Source organism: Pogoniulus pusillus, chromosome 14, assembly GCF_015220805.1.
Source record: "Pogoniulus pusillus isolate bPogPus1 chromosome 14, bPogPus1.pri, whole genome shotgun sequence".
Taxonomy (NCBI): Eukaryota; Metazoa; Chordata; class Aves; order Piciformes; family Lybiidae; genus Pogoniulus; species Pogoniulus pusillus.
Genome location: NC_087277.1, coordinates 14,104,391 through 14,129,728, shown reverse-complemented (window position 1 = coordinate 14,129,728; position 25,338 = coordinate 14,104,391). Strand labels below are relative to the sequence as shown.

At 42.2% G+C, this 25,338-nt stretch overlaps 1 protein-coding gene across 1 annotated transcript in view; it reads left to right on the top strand.

Moving 5' to 3' along the window:
* Window positions 1–18,739: 18,739 nt before the first annotated feature.
* Window positions 18,740–25,338, top strand: part of ZFAT (zinc finger and AT-hook domain containing) — a 102,312-nt gene continuing 95,713 nt past the window's right edge. Inside the window, exons 1-2 of the mRNA XM_064154331.1 lie at window positions 18,740–19,010; window positions 24,875–24,909. The gene's annotated coding sequence lies outside the window, so the exon portion shown is untranslated. The remainder of the gene's footprint in view (window positions 19,011–24,874; window positions 24,910–25,338) is intronic.

Genomic DNA, 25,338 nt, shown 5'->3' with positions numbered 1-25,338 from the left:
AGCTGTGCATTAAAATTAAAGCCATTTGCAAGACCCAACAGCAAATGTAATGCTCCCAAGAGATAATAGATGGACAACCTTGGAACTTGAAGTGGCTGTATGGTCTCTGCAATTTCATCAGCACAAAAGCAAGTTTTCATACCTTATGCCCCTGTCATACCTCAAAACAGACTAAACAGAAATGCTGCCTGGGACAGGTCATTCCTTGGCCAGAGTCTGTGTCCTCTCAAGACACCACCAGCTGAGGTGAACATGTGTCTGGCAAGGTCTGGTCTGAGATCACACCACGCTCTGTAGCAACCATCAGAACATTTTCACCTTTTAACAGCCCTGGACTAGCTGCCAGATTGAAAAAGCACTAAGTGCTTTTTTCAGCCAGTCCTGTTTGGGGCTGCACTCAAGATAAAGCCTTCCCCATTCAATTTCTTGATCGGAAGATCCTGTAGAAAATGTACTAACCACAACACAAATCGTCCCAGTAAACCAGATATTGTAAGACTTTGGCCATGACTGTCTGGTCTTTTGTTTCACAGTACTTCATGTGATGGAATCTTGGTCCATGATTAGTTGCTTGCCGTAATATGCACCACACAGAATAATGCAGAGGCGTTATGCTTCTCAAAGCTGTATTTCGAGAATGTGAAGTTTATTTCCTGATTTAATGCTGCCACAGTCAAGCAGATTTGGTGCATTACATGGACATAATAATAAGACTTCGTAAGTGTTTCAAAATTCTGAATACCTTGAGAAAGAGGAGAAAGTGTATTGGCAAGTAAATCATACCTTCTTGTAAATCATACACAGAATCCTGAGAAAAACCCTGGAGATGAGTGGCTGACAAAGGTTAAAGTCCAGTGAGCATACACAGGGAACCTTTGTGGAATTGTAGAATCATAGAATCACAGAATGATAGGGGTTGGAATGGACTTCTGGAGATCATATAGTCCAACATCTCTGGTAACAAAGGTACACCTAGATCAGGTTGCACAGGAACACGTTCAGGCACTTTCAGAAAGTCTTCAGAGAAGGAAACTCCACAACCTCTTGGGGCAGCCTGTTTCAGTGCTCCATCACCCTCAAAGTAGAGAAGTTTCTCCTTAAGTTCAAAGTGAAACCTCCTGTGTTCTAGTTTGCACCCACTGCCACTTGTCCTGTCACTGGCCACCACTGAGAAGAGACCAGTCCCATTAACATAACTTCCACCCTTCAGATATTTATATATAAGATCCCCTCTCAGTCTTCTCTTCTCCAGGCTAAGCAGCCCCATGTCTCTCAGGCTCTTAAGAGAAATGCTCTGGTCCACAAATCAACCTCTTGGCCCTCCATTGGACTGTCTCCAGTAGTTCCCTGTCCTTCTTGAACTGGGGAGCCCAGAACTGGAAATAATATTCCAGGTGCATTCTCACCAGGGCAGAGCAGATGGAAAGGACAACCTCCCTTGACCTGCTGGCCACACTCTTCTTAATGGACCCCAGAACACCATTGGCCTTCTTCGTCATGAAGGCACACTGCTGCCTCATAGTGAACTTGGTGTTAGCCAGCACTCCCAGGTCATTGTCCACAGACCTGCTTTCCAGCAGATCAACACCTTACCTGTACTAATACATTGGGCTATTCCTCCCCAGGTGCAGGACTTCACACTTCCTCTTGTTGAACTTCATATGATTGACCTCTGTCCAACTCTCCAATCTGTGCAGGTTTTGCTGAATGGCAGCACACTCTTCTGGTGTGTCAGCCACACTCCCCATCCCAGCTTTGTATTATCAGCAAACTTGCTTAGGGTTACACTCTGTCCCTTCATTCAGGTCATAGTTGGATATGTTGAACAGGACTGGACGAGTACTGAGCCCTGGGGAGCAGCACTAGACACAGACTCTGCACAATCCTCTGTGCCAGTTCTCATTTCACCTCACTACCCTAGCCATCTCCTTAAGCACTCACGGGCACATCCCATCAGGGCCCATGGATCTGTGGGTGTCCAGCTTGTCTACCCACTCCTGCTTGAATAAGACAGTCTTCCTTCCTCCAGACTTTCTCCCTCATCTCCAAGATGTGGTCTGGACTGAGTAATAAAAGCTGAAGCAAAGAAGACATCCAGTAACTCCATGTTCTCTGTATCCTCTGTCACCAGGTCACCCAACTCATTCGGCATCAGGCTCACATTTTGCCCATTCTTCTTCCTCCTAATGTACTTGAAAAAGCTTTTTACATCCTTTGCCAGATTTTATTTCCAGAGGACCTCAGATTTCCTTGTAGCATCTCTACATATTATCACTTTGCAGTGCACCTCAGTCACTAAAAATTAAAAAAACCCCACCAAAACCAAGAATAAAGCAACACACAGTGCAACCTGGAACATCAAAAAGACTAAGGAGGTTTTCAGAGAGGAGCAGGCTACCTCAGTTGCTAGATCTTTTTGTCCAGGCTAAAATATTATCAATATTTTATTGTATTGACTGCTGCATACTTTTCTGAAGAAATACCTTTAAAAACAAAAGCCATGCAATGCCAAGGTGAACCTGCATGCTCACTTATTGAGATCAACTGCAAGAGATGACACTGTGAAAAAAGTGAGAAAATTATGGACTGAATCTAAGCTTTTTTTTTTCTTCTTTCTATTTTTTTTTAATTGGAATTAAAAATCTAAGCCTTTTTTTTTTTCTTCTTTCTATTTTTTTTTATTGGAATTAAGGTTGCCATTTGTCTATAAAGAATAGAGCACCTGGTTGCAAAGAAGCTGGTAGGTGGACTGCAGCATTCAATTACAAGTAATCTGTATCACTAGGTACTTTTAATGTGCCAGAAAACTATTTTGACCCAACACTAATTGGTTTACTGTGTGCATTTACAGCCTCACAAAGAAAATAAAAATTGTGACTGAGCTAAAACTCAGCTCATTATTTGATACTGTGGCATTAATTATTGACCAGATTCTTATGTTACTGTACAACTTAAATCTGCCACTAGCAGTAGTCATTCTTCTGAACATGCTGGAAGCCGGTATGAGAAATGAAACCTTAAAATGTAGAGTAATAGCACAACCCAGTGGCTTTGCAGAGTATAAACCATCACTTAGATATCTAGTGATCTGGACAATTTAATATATCTTATTAAAATGCCTGGAAAATGTGAAGATGGAAAATTATTCTAGGGTCAGGTAGAAGAGATCTTTATTCAAAGTCCTTTTCTTTACCCAAAATCACTCTGAAAAGCTGCTTTCATTTACACTGGCTGTAAAGCCCAGCTGCAATTCTCATGCTGCTTTGCTACACAAAATAGTAATCAAACAAGATTAAAACCCCTGTCAGAGAAGTGGCAAATGAAAAACAACAACAACAACAAAAAGCCTTTGAGGCATTGCCACTTGAATCAGAAGTCAGGTGTAAGAGCCTGTATGGATAGTATAGCAAACATGGGTCCCCAGTAGCTAGATAGGCATAGACTTCCCTCTGTTGACTAGAAGACACAATGCACTGTCCTAGATAATTCCCTAAATGAACTGCACCAGAAGATGCTACAGGTAACAGGTGACCTTGGGCACCAAGTCAGTTTGTTAAGCAAAGTACAGCTGACTGCCATATGTCATACTTTGTCTTGAGAGGACTGTTACCTGAAGGGCTTCTTTTAAAAAGTAATCACAGAATCACAGAATGTTAGAAGTTGGAAGGGAACTCTAGAGATCATCAAGTCCAACTCCCCTGCCAAAAGCAGGATCACTTAGGCTACTCTGCTCAGGAATGCATCCAGACAGGTTTTGAAAGTCTCCAGACTCCACAAAGTCCCTGGACAGCCTGTTCCAGTGCTCTGTCATCCTCATGCTAAAAAAAGTCAGTCCTTATGTCGAGGTGAAACTTTCTGTGTTCAACTTTGTGTCCACTGTTCCTTGTCATATTATTGTGCACCACCAAAAAGAGACTGGCCCCCTCCACTTGACACCTACACCTCAGATGTTTAGAGACACTGATAGATCTGTCTTCTCTCAAGAATAAACAGCCTCAGGTCTCTCAGTCTCTCTTCATAGGGGAGTTGCTCAAGTCCTCTAATCACCCTCGTGGCTATCATATTTGTGATTCTCCTGTCTAATTTTAGCATTTGATATATTTTCTTGAAGAACATCATGCTTTCCAATGGTAAGCACATAGTACTGAAAGCTGCAGATCCTAGAAGTCTTTTTTACTTAGAAAAAAACAGCAGGATGTTCTTCAAAATACAGTTCTGCTTCTCAGAGACCTAATCCCAGGCCTTGGGTTCTGTCACTCTTCCCTTAGCCCAATCACTTAGGAAGGAAGATTGTTTCATTCTATTCCTTACCTCAATCCCCATGAACTGTTTTTTCCATGCACAGATTGATTTTTGCTTTCCTCTCCCAACATCTGAATTTATACAATACAGGGCTTGCAATAGTTTCATATGGTTAAAATATTATCATTCATGAATGGCTTAGACTGTACTTGATGTGTATCCCTTCCTCGTTCAGAAGGTGAAGTGTTTCAATAAAATGATGTCCTTTTTGTCTAATTTCCTGCTTTGACTTGGTCTTTTCACTCTCCTTGAAAGCAAAGTGAGTAAGTACTTGGGGACTATGTAATTCACTTATAATTGAAACAATAGACCATAAAGGCTCCTTGAGAGCAATTACATCTATTGAGCCAATGAGTCAGTTGTGCATTTGCACTAAGCCCAAGTAGTAAAATTCTCTTTTTTTTTTTCTTTTTTGTTTTAATGAAAGTTACTGCTCACTTAGTCTTTAGAGACAGCAAAATGCAATGTGAAACAGGGATGCTTAAATGTGAATCTACATGAGCAGCGTGCGTGACTTGTCATGAAAAAAGGGCACAATGCGCTTTGTCTGGACATGCTGCATCCAGCCAGAGTTAGTACGTGTGTGATTAGAATCAGTCTGAGACATAATGGTTAATCTATACAAATCAAAGTGAATTTGAGAGTGTGGTGCTCAAGACTAGATAGTGAGAAGAGGATAAACTGCATATTACTAAAATTAGAAGTGCCTCAGTTCCTTTGTTTGCTTTTATGCTCAACTACATCATAGGCTGACTCTGCTGACAAGCTTAGTTGAGGAGAGAAAAAGGCAATTAGACTGTATTAAGCCATCCATTCAAGAGGGATTCTGGACAAATCAAATTCTGTGCAAGGCACTGGACTACAAATGAAGGAGACAGGGATCAGGTACTAATTGAGCCAGAAACATGGTTGTGTGTTTGATCTGTGCCATGTAACCTTCTGTGACTCTGGGCAGGCCACTTAGTGGACACCAACAGCCACATAATGGTCTCTATAAAATGGACAGCGCAGTGCTCTTTTATTTTCCCTCTGCCTTTTTGAGGCCACCAGTAAGATATATGTGCCCTCATCAGGCAGTACAGACACTGTAAACTTCATGGGGATTTTCAGCAAGTGTAGCACACCAGCCCAACCCAACTGCAACATGCAGGCATTCAGACGTAGGCTGAAGGAGTACCTCCTCCCTGTGCAACACAGAGGCAAGGGAAAATTATACTCAGGGCCTCACTCGGTTGAGGCTTATCAGCTCTATGGTCTTACCTGCTCAGAGGTCTAGCCAAGGTAGCTGCAGATTAGTGCAATAAGAATTTTGCACTAACACAGCTGTGCTGCTTCTAGCATCAGAGCCAACAGTCCACATCTTCAGAACCATGTAAACACAGCAGCACATCTGCAGGCTGCTCAGATATCTCTGTTGCACCTCTCAGAGTGACTGCAGAAAATAAGTGCTGTATAGGCTTTGTGTGATGAGGCTTGTTCCCTCCTCCACAAACACGCTGTGTTCCAGGGTGAGTTGTCTCAGCTCCCATATAAAAGTAAGAGTGTGTTAAAGTGCTGTTCACAATGGACATAACTGAGTACATGTACAACAACCATCACAACAAAAGCCAAAACTCAGACAAATACTAAGGCCTTATCAAATGTAAAAAACAAACAAAAAAACCCCAAAAAAACAACAATCTTAAAATTTTCAACCCAATACTTTCTGTCAGCACTAAATCCATTCCAAAAAAGAAATCAAGTGGACATACAGCACCTAATTCTAGAGTATACAGGCACTAGTGCAATACAAATAAAACTCACACCTACTGCTACTAAAACCAATTAACAATGTTGTCTTTTGCAGATTCTTCTCTAAGACTGCCTTTCCTTTTTTTTTTTTCTTTCATATTTTCCTGTTTTAAAAATTGTTAAGTCATTAAAAAGAAAATTGAATGCTTTTATAACAAATACCAAGTAACTGCAAATGTGCACATCCCAGTTATAAAGATGAGGTTCCTAACGGCAATGCTGACAGATCTTTCCTGTTACCACATTAGCAGTGCATCACCAGAACATAGTGCTCTACAAAAGTGACATACTGAGCAGTACTGAAAATAAGAATAAATTTCTCACGAGGTCTGAGATTCTTTTTTTTTTCTTTACTGTTTCATCAATGAACCAGAAACTTTGCTTTTCTTAGTTTGCTTTCTTTGTTTGCTTGGTTTGTTTGGGGATTTTTTCAGAGATAGGGAGGTTATTACTAGAAAATGCAGGTGCTTTTATCTGCACTGTTTTAATTTTTACATTCTCCCTGGATCTTCAGGGAGAAAATGCTATTTAAATGCCAAATTTACAACACTGGTACCAAAGAGAAAAGTGACTATATCTTTCCTTTCATGAGGTCAGATATTCTTTAGGAAAAAAATATTTTATTTTCAGCTTTTTATAGTTTCTTTCTGCTTCTTCACAGAATAATAGCAAATTTCTGAAAGAACAGACCACCTGCAACTGCAGCTTCATTGAAAAAGAGGCAGAGGTACTTAGCACTTCCCCAGATTCAGGCCAGATTTTGTATTTACTCTGACACTTATTTAAAACTGATTAATGAGTTTGTGCTGACAGAGCTAATGCTCAGAAAGAAAACCACCTGTCACCAAGCTGGGTACCTCATCCAAGCTTGTGTGCCAGGTGGTCAACCTCATGAACCATCAGTTTCTGAATGCTTCAAGCCATTACTTCTATGAGTAACCCTGGCATGAGCATCTCTGGCTCCTCCAAGGTTCAGTATTTGTAGGCATTCCCAGAAAAGCTTCTGAAGAGCTACATTCACTAATAAGCTAAAGTGTACAAAGGAACTTGGCTGCAACAAAAGAAGAGTGAAGTGTAATGTAATATATCTATTCCACATCCACTCTGGAAGGGAAAACACAAGGAAGATAATTTACCTCAGCCTTTAAAATGAGCCCAATCTGGGGTGCACTGCAATGGGCAAGTCTTGTACAGCTTGAGCTCACATTGACTTGCTTTTCAACCCATATCATAATGAAAAGGCATCAGTGAAATCTGCTAGTGTAATGCATCTGTGTCTGTTTGTATCTGTACTGGGCACTCATGCAGCAGCAGTAGCATGCATACCACTCAGGCACGTGCACAGACTGCACAATGTGCTATCACTGAACAACAGCTGGAAATAGGGCAACTGATGCAAAGGCTTAAAGCCAACTGCAAGATGCCACAAATAACTTGCAAAGGTCACATTCCCTTCTCTTCAGGCTTACACAAAGCTCAGGTTGGGAAAGTCGGTGTTGGTTGACCACTGCCTCACTTGTAGTCTTCTGCAGGGCATAGACCAAAAAAAGAAAGCAAGTTGGAAATTGAGGCAGCTCAGAAAACAGTGTAAATTTGGCATAAGTCGGTAAGATTTGTTGTTGTTGTTGTTGTTGTTGTTGTTGTTGTTGTCATTTGCTTTAAAACCATAGTTTCAAAATGTATCGTGCCCAAAATGGCTGTGCCAACAAATTAATGTGAGATGTGGAGGAGAACAAGTAATCAAAGTAGGGGAGTGGAGGAGATAAGAGATCTTTAACAAAAATATCCCAAAGGAACATTGCTGCACTTTCTTCTGGATACTGCTGTGATTGTTTTCTTGTTGCTTCATACTACTTGATGAAAGATGTCAAAAAAAAGCCACAGAAATAGGCAAATCATGAAAAGATCATGTATATGCAAGGGAAGGTCTGGAATTAGGGAGAGACGCCATGCATTCATTCCTTATTGCCTTTTCTTTAGGATAGGGAAATGATATAAGCTGCATCTGTCCTTCATGCCTTCTCCTGCTTCTCCAGCCATCCATCTCTTCCTCATCAAGGCACTTTGTGCTTGTAAGCCCTCAGAGAAACTGTTGCTGATATGGCAGTTCCTACCAAGGAGCACAAAACTGCAGAGAAAACATTCCATTTCTGTTCCCTCGCCCTATCTGGAAGCTGGCCAGGTCCACATCTGAAGGCCAAGGGGAATGAATGTGGTGATAAGGCAAGACAGAAAGGATTTGGAAGGCAAAGATATAGTGTTACAGTGGGCGCCAGCAAGAAGGTAACATTATTACTGTGATGTTGGCATGTGATACAGAAGGGCAACATAGCATGACCTCAGCTGTACAGTCACAATTTATCCCAGCTCTTAGAAATGACTGTACTAAATATTCAGGAAGAAAAGAAAGAAAACAAAAAGAAAGAAAAAAAGGAATGATAGAATCACACAACTACTGAGACTGGAATAGACCTCTGAGATCATCAAGTCCAACCTATGACCTAACACCACCACACTGACTAGACATGGCACTAAGTGCTACATCCAATCTTTCCTTACACACCTCCAGGGACAGTAACTCCACCACCTCCCTGGGCAGCCCACTCCAGTGCCTAATTACCCTTTCTGTGATGAACCTAAACCTCCCCTGGCAAAGTAGTAGTAATCCTTGCTTTAAAAACATTATTAATGCAAATTCATTGGAAAGTTTAAGAATATCCTAAAGGATAGAAGAGAGAACAGACACCAAAAGTACAGAAGCACCTTCTGTTTGATGCCATGGGAAATGCCTTCTGCCCTGCTGTTGAGGCTGACATCAGGGAAATGGACAGGCTCCTTTCTTGAGAACCACTGCACAAGAGTGAAACTCAAACCATGCCAACTCCTCACTCCTAAGTGTGATGAAGTGTATCTACACCCTCTAAAGATGCTTGCCACCTCCACCATTTGCTTTCATAGCCTTCCCAGCAGCATGCCCCAGTATGCAATTATCCTCTCAATTCCTAAGTATTTCCTAATGTTTAAGCAAGTTTGCTTTTAGTGTTTAACAAACACTTCTTTAGTCCTGTTCTTGACCTGGGGAACAAATGGTGAGTATCCTCTCCAGACCACTGCTCTCTGTTTGAAGCCTGTTTCACACACAGACTCACAGAACTTTAGATGTTGGAAGGGACCTCCAGAGATCATCAAGTCCAACCTACCTGCTCAGAGAGGATCACCTAGAGTTGTTTGCACAGGTACGCATCCAGGCAGGTTTTGAAAGTCGTCAGAGAAGGAAACTCCACAACCTCTCTGGGCAGCCTGTTCCAGTGCTTTGTCACCCTCACTATAAAGAAGTATCTCCTCATGCTGAGATGGAACTTCCTGTGTTCTAGCTTGTATCTGTTCTTCCTTGTTGTATGCCCTCCATGTGCTTTCCATTATGACAGACTGACTTCACCGTAGCCTACAACTTCCTCATGGGGAGCAGTGGAGGGACAGGTCAAGCTGCATCTGGATGACACTTACTTATATGGTTTAGGTTTAGAAGTCCTGTGAGAAACAAGGTATTGGACCGAGTGATCCTTATGGGTGCCTTCCAATTTGAGATGCTGATTCTATGACTGTAACACACATCTCTATCTCCTGCACCACTTGAGCAGAGAGGGTTGAAAGGACTGAAGCTGAGCCTGAGAAAGGTGAGCGTGGGGAAGTGCAGCTTTAAGTTTTCTCACGACCTGAATCAATTTTAATTTGCAAAAAATGAAATTCATTTTCCCCAAGCAAACTCTGTTTTGCCTGTGACAGTACTTGGTAAAATATATCCCTGAATTTATCTTGCACTTTCTCATGGTCTTTTCTCCCTCAATCCTGTTAGGGAGAGGAAGTGAGACAGCAGCTGAAGGGATGTTGGCTGCTGTCAAAGCTAATCCACCACACTCATATAAGGCTGAATTTAGCACAGCTTTGGAAACATTCTCACATCACAGTTTCACCTAGGACCTAAGGAAGCCCAAGTTCAATGGACAGAAAGAAGTTGAGCTGGAAAACTGGTCAGCCTCATATGGCTGCAACCAAGGCCTGAACATCCAGCTGTAAGCTGGTAAGGAAGGACACTCCTGCAGGTACTGGTAGATAGTAGACTGAACATGAACCAACAGTGTGCCCAGGAGAGCAAATGGCATCCTGGCCTGGATCAGGAACAGTGTGGCCAGCAGGACAAGGGAGGTTATTCTTCCCCTGTACTCAGCACTGGTCAGGCCACACCTTGAGTACTGTGTCTAGTTCTGGGCTCCTCAATTCAAGAGAGATGTTGAGGTACTGGAACGTGTCCAGACAAGGGCTACGAAGCTGGTGAGGGGCCCGGAGCACAGCCCTGTGAGGAGAGGCGGAGGGAGGTGGGGGTGTGCAGCCTGGAGAAAAGGAGGCTCAGGGGTGACCTCATTGCTCTCTACAACTACTTGAAGGGAGGTTGTAGCCAGGTCGGGGTTGGTCTCTTCTCCCAGGCAACCAGCAACAGAACAAGGGGACACAGTCTCAAGTTGTGCTTGGGGAGGTATAGACTTGATACTAGGAGGAAGTTCTTCATAGAGATTTTTGGGCTTAGGCACAGATGGAAGATCCAAAACTAAGGAGGAGCTGAAATCTGCTCTCTTAAATGCAGGTATGAATCCAGCCCATCCAAACCCTTGTGTAAAGGGTTGCTGCACTTCTAGCAGAGAGGATTCAAGAATGCAAAGTATCAACAGCAAGAAAATCTGCAGACAGGACTGGCAGGACCTCTGCTGAGTGAAACCATTGCGTCTGAAAACCTGCATCTCATCAAGTACTCCACTTGATCCAAAACTAAGGAGGAGCAGAAATGGGATGTGGGGAACATGATCAATAGATGCTATGGATGTTATTATGTGTGCAATGACTGGCAAAACTGAAGGCAGGTCTTGGATACCTGTGGTGTGCAGCTAAGTTACCAATCAAACACTGCTGTCCCTCCAGCCTCCCTGAAAAACTGTGATCTGACTGACCAAATTCAGAAAAGATACATTCAACGTGGAAGGGCTCTATGAAGGACCATGGGCATGAAGAACTTATTTCACAATGTCCTGTTTCATTTTGAGTCTTGTTTAGACTGGCAGAAAAGTGGCTGCAAGGGAACATGACTGCTTTCTATTAATACAGCAGGGAGGGAAACACGCGGGAGAACTATTTAAGTGAAAAGTCAGTTCTGGTGCAAAAACAAGTGGTATGAATTGTCTCAGGAAAAAAAATGAGCACAGAAGATTCCTAATAGGCCAAATAGGGATGTCTTAAATCTGCCTAATAGATGCAGTGTGTGGAGGAAGGACATCCAAACTATTTCTCTAACAGAGTGACAGCTTTTGAACCAGGTCATATGGCTGCTTGTAACAGCAGATTATGGGATTCAGTCACCCAAGAGCTGCTCTGCCTATGGCCCTGCACAGCTGGTGTGTCGTAGGGCAGAGATGCTGCACCCCTCATGCTGTTTTGTCACTAGGGCAAAATTACTCTGCTCTTTAAACTGCTTTAGTAAACACAGACTAAACGTTTTCTTTTTCCTTCACAAATTTCTCATTAATCTTGCTCCCCTGGCATCCTGGGGAGATGCTGCAGTCCAGCCAAAGGACCAATGCCTTCTATACTTTACCCTCTATTTTTCTCCAGCATCACCTGACATTGCCTCTGAAGCCACATATCTGCTATTCTCTCTTCTCCTTTATCTCCATGTTCTCCCATCCCTCTCATTCTTCCTCCTTATTCCTTTTCTTCTGATCTGTACTACACTTGCTTGATCTTCCCTGTCATCCTAGATCTCTGACTTCACCTCACAGCTCTTCTCACACCACCATTCACTGCTTGCCTCCCACATCTTTCTGAAATGGGGTTGATAGTACTTACCTGTAAACTATTACATGAGAATCTCTACTTAAAAGATTCTGCATGGAGTGTGTGCCTAACAAGAGCATCATAGAATAGAGTACATAAATTAAACGAGTAGATACACACTGATACACAGTGTGGCTTGAGCAACTACTACTGCTCATTTCTATCTATGAATGAATGATCAAAGACTCCACAAAATTGCAAGACATGCTGGAGAACACAGAAGCAGCACAGATGGGTAAAGGAGAACTTTTTGCTTGGGGATTTGCTTTCCTTTTTGAGGTGTTGGCCTTCTAGTTGGAAAGAGTCCCAGGCTCCCAGTTCTTTGCTACATGGCTCTTTCTATGTGTGACTGTTGTCTAGTGTACTGAGAGTGTTTAATTAGATATCATCATGCTCACTAAAGAGTAAAACACAACCTGCTCTGAAAAGCATGTCATCTGAAAATCAATCAGAAGAGCATAATGGTTACACACCCTAAAGTGGCCACTGCAAGGTCTAGTCAACTGGATGCTCTTAAGGTTCTGCTGACTGTATCTCTGTGTACTCTAGTGAAAATTTGGATGACCACACACACATACTTACATTTAACCTATTAATATGCAAATGTCAAGTGTCACTGAAGGTAACTCAGACGTTCCTACAGGACTAGTAGACACTATATGGTGAACTTCATACCTTCTGACAAAGCAGGTGGAGATTAGGCAGATGTCCTCTAGGACATCTTTAATGGCACTGATGTTTTTGTGCAGGCAATAGAATCAAGGTCTGTGTCTTAAAATGGAGCTGGATCATCCTTGAGAAGGCTTGCAGCTAAAATAAAGATTTTTATGTGTGGTGGAAAAAAACAAAGCTACTTTTGCAATCTCCATAGTTTCCGTGCAACACTTGAAACTCAGTATTGATTATCCATTAAGAACAACACATAACTAGAAAAAAAGGAAACACCCATATCACCAAAGAGGAGCAAAAGCAAAGCTTGAGTGAAAAATGATAAAAGCAAGCAACCCTTAATTGATTTATATCACAAGATACTTAAGACTTTCATAATGTAAATACAAAGACAGTGCTAGAAATGGCCTAAACTAAAATAAGACCAACTTGAATGAAAACAAAGTGTTCATTGTCTGATTCAATGGATCAAAAACTGCATTGATCAAATATCTCTGACTTTCCACATTATGTCCAGAAAATGTAATCTGAGTACAGATAGAGTGGAAGATTGCTGCCTGGCAAATGCTTCCCCTGCCCCCAATGGAAAATTTCAGCTCCATTTTTTCCAGTGGTCCAAAACATCCTCTACTTCCCACACTGTGAGATGACAACAGTGCTCAGCTGTCTTTGGCCTGAATTATGGTGCCATGCCAGAAAGTATCTAAGTTGGAAAAAGTCTTAAATCAACACATTCTACCACTGAAGAGTAAGGAAAAACAGTTTCTAAACCATATGAAACATTCCTGTCTAGCATCGTGTGAGATTACCATCTGCTGAGATCAAACCAATGCAGAGCTGATAGTGACACAGAAACACAACGGATAGAATGTAGGATGATGTGACTTGAAAAATCATTGTTTCATGACTTTAAAAAGGCCACTACAAACCCAGGAACAATTAACTTTTCAAACAAGAAAAATCTGAGAGAAAAATATTGATACTTCGGGTTTGTTATGAGGAAAATCATAATGTCTTTCAGATAAAACCGTGCCTCTTGTGAAGGCACTGACAATTTAATTGCAATTTACTACTTGGCCTAAAAAATAAAGTATCAAAAACCCCTCAAAAAGAAACCAATCACAAAACTACCAAACAAGCCGTCTACAGCCAGAAGACTAAACAAAGAGCAAATCATGCTACAGTATTGTGATCTCTCGACATTTTATATTTACATTCCCAGAAGTAAACATCTCCTTTTTTCCCTAAAAGCCACTGTTCACAGGGTATATTACAGAGACTCGGGAGACCTGATTTTTTTGTCCTGCCAGAGCTGCTTTTCTGATATATGACCTTGAGACAAACATTTTGCTTCTGTTACTGCTTCCCCTCCCACTTCCAGTTTCTTCCAGACAGAGACGGTTTCAGTGTGCCTTATACAATGGGGCCTCTAGGTGCTATAGCAATGTAAATAGTGGCAGCACAGGTGCAATTGCGAGTGGAATATGGCTTTTATTATCCAGTTACAAGGTCATCGCTGGGTGAAAGGAATGCTGCATAAAACATTACTGAGCCATCAGCCTATGGCTGCCTCGCAATTATATAATAATGTTATTTCAAACGCAGGGAAAGTACCCGAGGCTCTCTCAAGCATGCCAGGTTTGCAGCACTGCAGAGCACCGAGATAAAACGGCCACACGCAGGTGACTATGAACAGAGATGCTTAAACTGCCAGGGCCTTCCCCACGCTGTCCCCGTTGTTTGCAATTTACCCATCCCTTTTCTCAAGGTTAAGCATCATGACACCTCGGAAGATAAGGAAATATTGTACACAGCTCTGCAGAGGGGAAAGACGAAGGAGGCAGAAATTAAATGGCTGCCTTGGAGTGGCAGAGCTGCAAACAAGACCAGGGTAATCTCCATTCCCTCGCTGTGCTGTGTATCTTGTTTTAAAACTAAAATGCTACCACTTCAACAGCAGTGTCAGTCACACAGTATGGGCTCTGCATAGGGTTTGAAAAACAGGGAAGAGAGCATCAAATGTTCCAGCCCACTTAATTTGAAATCTGCCTATAGTAAGCCCTTGGGAACATGTAAAACAGACAGGTCAAATTATATAGTTACACAAATATCAATGGATTTCTGGCATTTAAGAATAAAAGGCTTTGATCTGTTCAATTTAAAAGTGCCTAAAACATACATACACTATGCTAAAATCTAGTATTAGATGTTTTTCTTTTTGTGTTTTCCAAAAGCTTAGCTAGAGACAATTTTTATACAGCATGACAAAACTTTGCCTTAATAACACAAATATCTATGCACAAGTAATTTGGTGCAGTGTGCCATTGCAAAATATTTTATATCCAGCAAAATGACAGTTCTTATCTAGCTCTTATGCACAGAAACCCTTAAAGAAACAATGTATTGCCCTTTAAAAGCTCCTCTCTACTTCTCACTTTCCCATCTGTCTTATTTATAGCTCTCTCCTTTTGTAAAGCCCTTCAAGATCTCTGAATGAAAATCACTCATAAAAACTCTGTGTGAGCCAGGATTTGAAATCAGCAGCACTTATGGATGCTATGCATATGAAGGAATGGCTTTGGTGCAATGTTCCAGTGTTCAGAATCAACCCTACATCAGTGTCCTCATCAACAATTTTGGTTTAAACCACTCAAGTCTGTATAAATGCATCAAAATATCCCTTAGCCCTCCTCCCACTTATTTTAGCAGGCACTTCACTGTGTCCATGGGCAGGGATCCTCCTTTTCCCTCATTGCACAATTGGCTTTTCGTGGGGCTCTTCAGTAGCTCCAGCCCTTTTGGAAAGCAGAGTTTATTCCTCCCCTCCTCTTTCAGCCTCCACTGAGGAGGTCTGTGGCAGGGACTCGATGCCACAGAATGTCAATGTCAGAAGTGGCCTTTCTCATGGAAATCAGGCATGGGAGTCCAGCATTGTCTGTGCAAGGAGAGACACTGCTGCTTTTTTCCTCTCACTTTCTGGGAGATTATATTTGAACCAATGAGCTCTGGCTCTCACATGCCTCACGAGTGCCAGATCCTTCCTCAGGGCTGATTTCTCCATCTCCTCCCTCACCTACATTGTTACACCATCTCCTCTTCATCACATCTCTATAGTTGTTATGGGATTATATTGATATTTTTAAGATTTCATGGATAAAAATTCCAAATATGTGGATTGGACATGAATTTAATCAGGCTGAGGTCTGTATTTATCTATCTCAATTTATGGCACACAAGCACTGATTTACAGAGTTTGGCTTCCTGGGAGAAAAGGAAGTGCTCTCCTCACTGAATTGGGGGACAACAGGAGACATATTGGTTGTATTGATATATTTATTTATTCCTGTCATTCCCAAGAATTTGCTGCTCAAAGTCTTCCTCATAATGTCACCCGAGGAATTTTGTGGATGGATCTATAACACAGGCAATGAAATTTTCCAGCATTACAAATATGAAGGCCCATGTCTTAGTATCTTAAAATGCTGCTCAGTGTGGCTGACATTCACACAGACCTCAGATGGTTGTCTGGTGCTTGAGAATGAGGTCATTCCTGGGTGCAGCTGACTGGCCGAACTCATAGTCCTGCAAGCCAGCCACAGGATCATGGTTTGGAGACTGGAAATCTCCAGAATAATTATGCAAAGCCAACAGACCCACAAAGAGAATCCCTGAGGAGAGCTGGTGTTACCTTCACTGGGCAGGTCAGCACACTCCACCTCTATGAGAGGTATTTTCCACCTGAAAGCTCCTGCTCTGAGTATCACCAAACTGGAGTGCTATGCTGGCACACAGTTATACAACAACCTCTATAATATGGGGAAATGCTGAGAGAGCAGGGTCTGTTTAGCTTTGGAGGGGGATGGGGAGGTGGATCTTATTAATGCTTGTAAATATCTGAGGGGTGTCAGAAAGACGGAGTCAGGTCCCCAGTGACAGGACAAGATTTAATGGGCATAAACTTGAACATAGCGAGTTCCACCCTCCATGAGAAGGAACTTCTACTTTGAGGGCAGCAGAGCATTTGAACAGACTGTGTGAAGTGGTGGAGTCTCTTCAGACTTTCAAGGCTTACCTGGACATGTTTCTATGTGACCTGCTTTAGGTGATCCTGCTCTGGTGGGAGGGTGAGCGGAGCACTGACTTGATGATTTTCAGAAGCCCCTTCCAGCTCCTACCATTCTGTGGTTCTGTGATAGCAAATAAGCCATGTCACAAAATCAGTGACAGTTAAAAAGCACTAGTTCTTTATCAAATCTCTTCCTCAAAATGAGCAAAACCCACATCATATATGAATTCACACTGCAGATCCTGATCTTGCCATGAAAGGACTTAAACCGGTTTGTTAATACCCAGGAAGAAAGGTATCATGTATTTCAAAGGCAGAGAAACTGTATCCGTGCCTTTTTATCCACCCTCAGGAAGGGTTTGGTGAATATATCTCAGCAGCTACTTCTGATGAATATTGCATTGTATTTCTGAATGAACATTTCTTATTAAAAATCCTTTGAAACTATCATTTTGGAGCTCTGTCAGATATGTGGCACATACAAAGTACACAGTGCATTCTACCTGTAGGGTAGATGAAAGACGCAGTGTAACTGCTAATTGATAGTGTATTTAAATAGCATGCTTGCCTTCTTATCTCAGCTTAATGCTTACAATACATAAGATACTGTTAGCACATGCACACCTTTATGAAACAAGGTACAAATCCAAAGAGTAAATCACTGGCCTTGCACAAGTTGTGTGCTCTGCGCACAGAACCGTCTCACAGCTGAAGTATTAAAAAGTGCACACTGTGCACTGAGGTGTGCAGCCTTCCATATCCATATGTTATATTACATATATTATACCCATGATAAGTATTTTAGGGAAAATAAATGCAACTGTTGTGAGACTGAGGAAGCAGCTTCATCTTTAGAGTGTACTGAACGGAATAAGGAAGAACACTAGAGGTGAAAAGGAGCAGGCACACCGATGGCACTGACTTGGCCTGTGTATGCGTACAGAACAAAAAGGCAGTATTTAATGTGCTAAGGCTTCATTTCTCCCTCTGGAGAGGGGCAAGGGACTCATTCCTTTGAAGAGTGTATAAGCACATGTCCTCCCTCCTTCGCACTTATCTTTCCTCCACAGGATTAGAGCCTTTTGCTTTAACACACTTGCTCTGCCCCAGGCTCCACTGCAGCCATAACCTACATTCTTTCCATTCCTGCTTCCTCACCCTGTTTCTGATCCTACTGCCAACATCTTCCTTACAAGAACCATAGAATGGTTTAGGTTGGAAGAGGCCTTAAAGATTACCTAGCTTCAACATCCCTCTCATGGGCAAGCTACTTTCCACTAGGCCTGGTTGCTCAAAGCCCCATCCAGCCCAGCCATTAACACTTCCAGGAAAGAGGCATCCACGTCTCTGTGGAAGCTGTTTTAACGCCTCACCACTCTTAACATCAAATAACTTATTTCTCACATCTAAAGTTACTCTTTTCCAATTTAAAGCCATTACTCCTTGTCCTAACACTGCATCATTATATCCTCCAGGTTTCATCCATTTTGATCTCTCATGTCCCTGCCCCACACTGCAGTCCCGTGTTTTCCCGCCTCTCAGCTGTGTTCCAGTGTGCTGAAAGTTACCTGCGAAAGGGACAGACAGAAGTTCAGCTTTCCCTCTCCTGCGCTCTCCCGCTAGCTCCACTACCACCCTCCCGTGTACACTGCCCGTAAGTATCTTTGGGGCTCGCAGAAGGCAGGCGGTGAGCTGCACGCTGCTGGCGCTACGGCACGGCGCAGCACAACACAGAGTACGGTGTGGCCGGTGCGCGGAGCTCGCCGAGCACACACACAGCACACGCTCCGAGCGCACAGCGCACCCCACGCACACCGCACGGTCACGGCGCGCACAGCCCAGAGGCTGGCCGGAAGCGCCCCAGCGAGAACGCTCATTGACCACATGCGAGACAGCCCCGCCTCTCCCTGCGGCGCGTGCTGCGTGCTCGCGTGCGTACGTGCGTGCGTGCGTGAGGGCGGGGGGGGAGGTGAGGCCGGCGGCTGTAAGGGGGGGCCGGCGCGCGCGCGAGATGGCAGGGGGCGGGGATTTGTTGCCATGGGAGTGACGTCAAAGTGTGTCGGGGACAGGGAGCCGGAGACACGGAAAAGGTCAAACTAAAGGCGAGGTGGGAGACGCGGCCGCTAGCGGCCCGAGCCGAGCCGGGCTAGAGAGCTCGGTGAGGCCCGCAGGCCGAGCGAGAGAAGTGATTGCAAGAAGGGTCCGCGAGCAGGCCGGGGTCGGACGAGGCAGTCCTGGTGAGGAAGCTTCCGAGCTCCCCCGAAGGAGCTAGCCGCCCCCCGCCGTCCTCCCCTCACAGGTACGGGGGAGCGGCGCCCCGATGGGGCCGCCTAGTTGTGCAGGCGGGCTGGGGCTGGGACCAGGCCGTGGCCTCAGGCGGCGAGCGAGGCGCGGGGAAATGGCCAGGGCCCTGTCCGCGGCTCTGGGGCGGTAGGACGAGGGCAGGGGAGCGTCCTTCCTGCGTCGAGGGGTGGAGAGGTGCCCTCGGCAGCGGAGTGTGGGGTAGGTTTCCAGGTTACCATTCCCCAGTAGACGGTCAGTGAGCTTAGGGAGGGAGCTCCCCACTCCCTTGAGCTTTGCGGTGAGGGACGGGGCTCTAAAGAGGAGGAGAGCAGCTCGGCACTGTTCACTCTGTTTTCCCTGTGCCCGAGGTCTACTTTCATACCGTAGAGCCCTTGGGGGCTGTGCGCCCTCCATCACCGTGCTGTGACCTCTGTGACCTGGGAACAGAAGTTGACCTTTTACTTTACTTTTTTTTTTTTCTTGTGGGCTGTAGGGACTTCTGCTCCCCGCCCCGGCCCCCAGCTTTGCATAACTTGTCTACCGAGTAGACTGTGCCTTCATCCCCGCGCTTTGCCCTTGCCCGGTGGTCTGTAGCATGAGGGTGTAAAACTATTCAAGGACTCATTCTTGTTTCTCTAGTGAGAGAACTGAATCACAAACAAGACGGACTAACCGATAATACATATATATGTATATATGTGTATGTCTGTCTTTTTTTTTTTTTACCACATCAGCCCAGTGCTGAAGTATCATTCTTTGATAGTATAGAACAAGGCCTTGGGCGTGGGTTGGTTTTTTTTTTAGAAACCCTGGAGTGAAGTTGCTGTTAAGACGCAGAGTTTGAATGCCACTAGCGGTCTGTTGTCTCTTCATGTTTAAGGAATAATTTATAGGAGCAGCAGTGACTCATTAATAGAAAGTATTAGTTGCATGATGGCAAAACCAGGTGAAGTTCGTTATTTTACCACAGAATTACTCTGTGAACTTGGGTCAGTCTGCATCAGTCCTCAGTTTGCTTATGAATTTGGAATAGTGATGTTTTCCAAAGACATACTGTGAATAAATACACTAACCAAAATGTTTATCCGTTATAGTAATCGCAGGTAGATAGCAATGTTATTTTGACTATAAAAGGATAGCGGTCCTAGCCAGGGTGCAGTTGTTCTGCTTGCAGAATTTTTGCTATAGTAGCTGCTATTGGGTGAAAATAGGCACTTATTCAAAAAGATGTTTAATAACCTGGGATATTGCGTGATCTCAAATAGTCATCTTAACATTTTTACAGAGTGTGCACTGATATGCTTTGAAAGAGCTGCCATTCCACAGCTCACATAGTTTGTGGATTTGTTTCCTTTCTGTTTGTCCAGAACAAAGCTGGTGTCCTCTTCCACTGCTAAAGAAAACTTGTGAGTTTCTAATGTAGTTGGTTATCTCTGATAGTTAACATCTCTGAGCTATATCATTTTAGATTTGATGTTTTGGTAGGGAACTGGAAGAGAAGTGTTCTGATACTGTTGCTGTGATGAAGAAATTACTTTTTGGCATTGTTTTGTGACTTACTATGATACCCTTCAGCTGTACTTGCTGGGGCTGCGTAGTTGCATTAACTTCACACTATCTCAGGTTGCCTCTGTACTTGGAAAAAATATACTAAAGGGACTAACAGTAAGTTCATGACGTATAATGGAAGGTAAACTGGGTAGTTCAGTTTTAGGAATGGTATTTTCCGTCTTGCCTTGTTTGATGCTCTCTGTAGAAAATCAAATGTTTAGGTATGCCATAAGCAAAAGTCCCAGTGCTGGAATCCTAGAACACTTAAGGAGTTACTTATTGTGACTTGTTCACTGCTCTCAAGTGACTTGCAACCACTGCTGTAGCAGGTGAGAGCAGTCAGGCACAGAGCTGGTAGCTGCTGCTGCTGTGCGTACGGGCTTGAGTGAACTAAGTTGTGTTTTTACAGTTTTGCTTTGTACTAACTTGTGGAGACAGACTGTTTCTCTCTCTTTTTTCCTCCGTTTTGTAGAAGGGATTCACCAGAAAGAACACTGTTTTAGGGATTTTTTTAAAGTAACTTGATCTATGCTTTCTCACTTGTGTCTATTCAAGTTAATATGAAACTTCCATAGTCAGTTTTAAGATTAAATAGGAAAGCTGTTATGTGTTGAAAAGGAGGTATGCACCACACAGTTGGGGCTGCTTGGTGTTTTTTTTCCTCAACAGAACTGAAAGCTGCTCTGGTAAAATGGCACTTCATTGTTAAGTCATAATAAGTAGGTGCCCTGGAAAAAACAAATACTTACCCTTAGGCACCTTTAATTTATTCGAGCAGGGCTTACTGAGTAACTACTTTAAGTCTCATTGACCTTAGTAGATTTGCAGAGGTTATATTTTAAAACAGATAAGTTCTTGGACTATTTTTTTCAGTAAGTGCTTGTGTACATAATTACATGCTTTTTCCAGTTCTTCATTAGATTTTCTGTTTTTCTTTAGTTTGTTGCTCAGAAGTGCTACAGTAAATCTAGAATATTCTTGATTTTTTTTTTTTTTTTTTGTAAATCCTAATATTAGGAAGAAACATGGGTTTTAAAAAAACAAGTTCTTTTTTAAGATCTCAGTAAAACAGAGCAAACTGAGGTTTTGCAGACATCTAGAAATGCCAGGTTTAGGATCAGAGAAACTTGGCCAGTGCAATGTGAATGTACATGAGTGACATCAGCATTTTCCTGATGCTATTCCATTTCTGCTATTCACTTCTGTTGGTTCCCAGCAGTGCCTTGTGTCTTATGTAAGCTTGCACTGTACATCCTGTCCTGCTGTTCTCATGCATGAAAATTCATTGGCGTTATCTTACTGTAGGTTTTAAGAGCTGGATACTTACTGGATGCTTGTTGTCTCGAATGTCTACATGTAAATTTCTTAAAAGCATGCCAAAGAGATCTGTGCCAGGAGCATAATACTGTCCTCCTAGGAGACATCAGAGGAATAATTTGGGAGTAAGAAACAACTCGCTCTACTCCTTTCGGTAGTGGGGATTGTAACTGAAGTAATGTGGCTGTGGAGGTGATTGAGAGAGAGATTCTACTGGACATAAGTCTTATCTGTGTCATACATAGGTGAAACACTAATGCAGTTTTGAGGACTAGTGATAAAACAGCTATGAAAACCAAAGGACTTGAGTTTCCTCAGAAGCTTCAATACTGCTAAGACCAGAAAATAAAGGTTTTTATATACCATTACTCTGCACTTCTTGTAAAGTCTTCGAGAAGAATTGTGCCTTCAAATGATGATACTTCAAACTGTTCTTGTAGTTGGCATTTAATCACACATAAGGAAGATACTGTCAATTGATGGGTGAAATTGAAGCAAACCTTCTGGAAACCCAATCTTCCTTCTGTTTTTCTTGCTTGCTAAATCTAGCTGAAACTTGCTGACATAAAAACCTGTAGTGGTGCAGTGTTTGTAGTTGAATTCCAAGTTGGGCACCTTCTTTGAATAGTACATAAGGCTTCATTAAAAAAAAAACAAAAAACCAAAAAAAAACCCCACGTGATTCTTAAATATACTGTAGTCTCTTTTAGTGCTCTGGTGGTGGGAGTGAGCCAAATTCCTGCTTGCCTCTCTTGATGAACGTAGTTGTCCTTGTCTGGCTCCGTGGCTTCTTTTGAACAGCTGGAAAGTTTCCTTATGCAGTCATGTACGTGACTGTAGAAGATGTATAGCTCAGCAGTGGAATTGTATACAGAAAGGAAGAAGATGTGCACCTGGAGAGGAGTGCTCATGTGGCTTGTGGAAGTAGAGAGTTTGTTTCCCTTGTGACTTTCCACAAATAATATGTGCCATACTGCAAGAAAAAAATTCTCATTGTAATGGAGAGTGAAGTGGAATATAAGACTCGACAAGGAGACTGGTTATCTGAAAGGAACAGGTGCAGTGCTTTGACACTTAAATTCCTCTAAGTGAGCTGTTCTTGTGGAGTTAAAGAAATGCATTGGCAAAACATCTAAGAGCAACTTGAATTTTAATTTTGAGTAGGGAATTGAATTATCATTATTGCTTTTATCACAATAATCTAGGAATGTGTGCGCTTTTGTTATTTCTGGAGGATATGCAAATCTGATTTTAAACCATGTGCAGGAAGATGGACAACAAAGCAGTTGTTGTAGAGTAAGTTTTAGAGACTCCTAGCATCTCTGAGTAAACTTTGTTAAAAATTACTCCAAAACACTTACTGGGCGTACATTCTGGATTCCATTACATTGTTGCTTATTGCTTTACAGAGAGTTATGTGAATATGAAGGCATACTTATGTTGTCACTTAAGCCTTTCATCATCGTTGGTATCATGAGTAGCCCTTTCATTCTGTAGATGTAGGTGACTAAAATGTAGTCTAGATGCTTAAATCTGCCAAAATATTTGTAAGAAACTTGGCTCTTGGGAAAAAAACATTGCATGATGCAATTGATGTCAGGTATTTTGCTACTTAAACCCAAATGAAACAACAGATTGTTCTTATGTAAAGAAGCATGAAATGACTTTGTTACATCCTAAATTTCCAAATGATAACAGGCATTTGCAGGTTCATTTGTACTTACATGTTTTGTTGAAAACCCTTTTTTACTACTTTTCTTTAGCAGAGGAAAGGAAGAAGAAACAAAACAGTGCAGTTAATATATGCATGAACTCTTAGCACAGAAGTTCCTGGTGTAAATCAAAAAAGCCAGATGGAGTTTTAAGCAACTGTCATGTACAACTTAGGAGATGAGCATTCTTGGTACTAATAAAAGGGCCAGATTGAAACTACATAATTAATCCCAACATCCTTTTCAACACATGATAAGATTTGGCTTATAACAACCTTGGAGTTAATGGAGAGAACTGTCAAGTTCTGTGAAGCAGTGGATTGTTTGCTTAAAATAAAAATACCTGCCCATATACTCCTGCACATATCTACTGGGGATTACTGCTCATGCTACAGTTTAAATGGGAAAATAAATGTGGTTAGTGGCTGACTTGGTTTTGAATCTGTTTCCTATCTTATGTCTGTAGATATATACATTTACATATATATCTACTTATGCAGATAAATTATTAAACAAAACTATTTTTAAGAACAGGAAGTGAGTATATAAGGCTTTTGAAGTGTTACATGACAAAATCTTCTCTTCATTAGAGTTGACTTGAATGTAAGACTGGGGAGCCCCAGGAGCCATCTTGCAATTAAGTTTATCTGCTGAATGTATCAGTGACCTGGAAGAGCTGTGCAGGAAGGTGCTGGGGAAAAAAAAAGCTTATGAGATGGCACAGAGTCTGTGTCAGAGATAGACAGGAGGAGGAGTGGGCAGATGGCAGTACAAAACAGGTGAATAATCAGATTGAGAACAAGCTGAATAGACTGCAAGTAAGTATGTGCTTGCATGCTGCTTGCATTTGTGGTTCAGTTAAGACGATGGGGATTTTTGCTGTTGTGACCTATGAAACAGAGGTAAAAAATCCTTGTACCTGGAAGCATATGTATGGTGAAGGCATGGTTGCTTTTGTCAGAGGGAATTTCTGGGTTGGATAGAAAAATCAGCACTTCCAGAACTGTTTGGCCTAGCAAAACCTTAAAACAAACCTATTCACTTTTGTAGACTTCATCTGCAAATTTATTCAGATCTGGTGTGCATAGCAGGGAGTAATACCAAAATCATCTGAAATTTTAGTGCCTAGATAAATCTGTCATTGTGCAGCATATATGCTTTTTTTTTTAATGATCTAGAAGCTAGCAAGACACATTTGAAATAATTAATTTACATACTTTTTTTATCTGGTTTGTTTGAAAACTTTTTTGGTAGCTGTTTAGTGTAACTGTCTGTTGCCTGGCTTGATGATCTTTTCCAGATTGCTGCTTGGAGGCACGCTTGGGAGTGATGAAGGTATGAAACATAGGGATAGTTGTACTGATGAGTGATTGATCCTGTAGCACATAGAACAATGTGAAGGATTATTAAAAAAAAAAAAACAGAAATGGAAATCTCCTACTTCACTGCTTCTTGATTCAAAAAGGTCATAGTAGCAATTTATAGTAAGGTGTATGCACAGAAGAGAGTGTATTGAGATTCTTTTAATCAGTCAGTCAGTAGCTCTGTCAACACAATACTATCTCAATCTTTCCTATTTATATTTGTTTCCAAAATTCCCCTTTTTTTTTCCAGAGAGTTGGGTGAATTTAAACAGCAGTGAAATAGTTGAATTGAAGAATGCCTTACTACCCAGTGAAGACTCATTGCTTTGTCTGAGCTGGCACTTAAGTAGAAAAAGCATAGCCCATGCTGCAATTTAAAATTTCACTAGTACAGCTAAGT